The sequence below is a fragment of the Pangasianodon hypophthalmus genome, chromosome 16, assembly GCF_027358585.1.
Source record: "Pangasianodon hypophthalmus isolate fPanHyp1 chromosome 16, fPanHyp1.pri, whole genome shotgun sequence".
NCBI classification, from domain to species: domain Eukaryota; kingdom Metazoa; phylum Chordata; class Actinopteri; order Siluriformes; family Pangasiidae; genus Pangasianodon; species Pangasianodon hypophthalmus.
The window spans coordinates 1,327,282-1,327,946 of record NC_069725.1 but is presented as its reverse complement, the minus strand read 5'-3'; the positions used below and the strand labels follow the sequence as shown (position 1 = coordinate 1,327,946).

Genomic DNA, 665 nt, shown 5'->3' with positions numbered 1-665 from the left:
AATAAAAGAGACATTATGCCACATCCACGTCTTTGTGTTTATTTATTTATTTAATTGTAGATTTTCATATTTGTAGTTCATCACGTTTATTTATTTATTTAATTGTAGATTTTCATATTCGTAGTTCTTTACATTTATTTATTTATTTAATTGTAGATTTTCATATTCGTAGTTCATCACGTTTATTTATTTATTTAATTGTAGATTTTCATATTCGTAGTTCATTATGTTACGTTATCATACATTACGCCACGGTGATGAATTCTGGACTCTGATTGGTCGGAAGGTGTTGATGAATTTTCTGACACAAGCTTACACTAATGCGCTTGTTCTAATGCGTTATCGTTTCTATAGTAACACCTCATTCATAAGGACGTGTACGGTGGATACGCCACAGAAAGAATCGTAGATATGGTGAAATTGTCTGTAAGGAGATGTTTATGTAACATGTATGGAAGGAGTCTCCAGTGTCAGTGCTTTGTAACAGTCAGAGGTAAAGCTGTAAGAAAGTTTTCAGTTTCTCAGTAACATGATAAGCTGCGTTTTTTTTCCATCTTATTAACTTCAAGAGAGAATAAAGAGAGGCTGGTGAGGAAACGACTGTTTATTGCTGCTGTAACGTAAGCGACATCAGGAACTAACTTGTTTTTTTGAACATGAAGTGT

General features: G+C 32.9%; 1 protein-coding gene across 2 annotated transcripts in view; it reads left to right on the top strand.

The window, feature by feature from the left end:
• The window catches only part of b4galt5 (UDP-Gal:betaGlcNAc beta 1,4- galactosyltransferase, polypeptide 5), a 38,962-nt gene extending 38,939 nt beyond the window's left edge, over nucleotides 1-23 (top strand). For both annotated transcript variants that reach the window (XM_026944998.3, XM_053240734.1), the window contains exon 9: nucleotides 1-23. This exon is cut by the window's left edge and continues 4,151 nt beyond it. The gene's annotated coding sequence lies outside the window, so the exon portion shown is untranslated.
• Nucleotides 24-665: the final 642 nt, after the last annotated feature.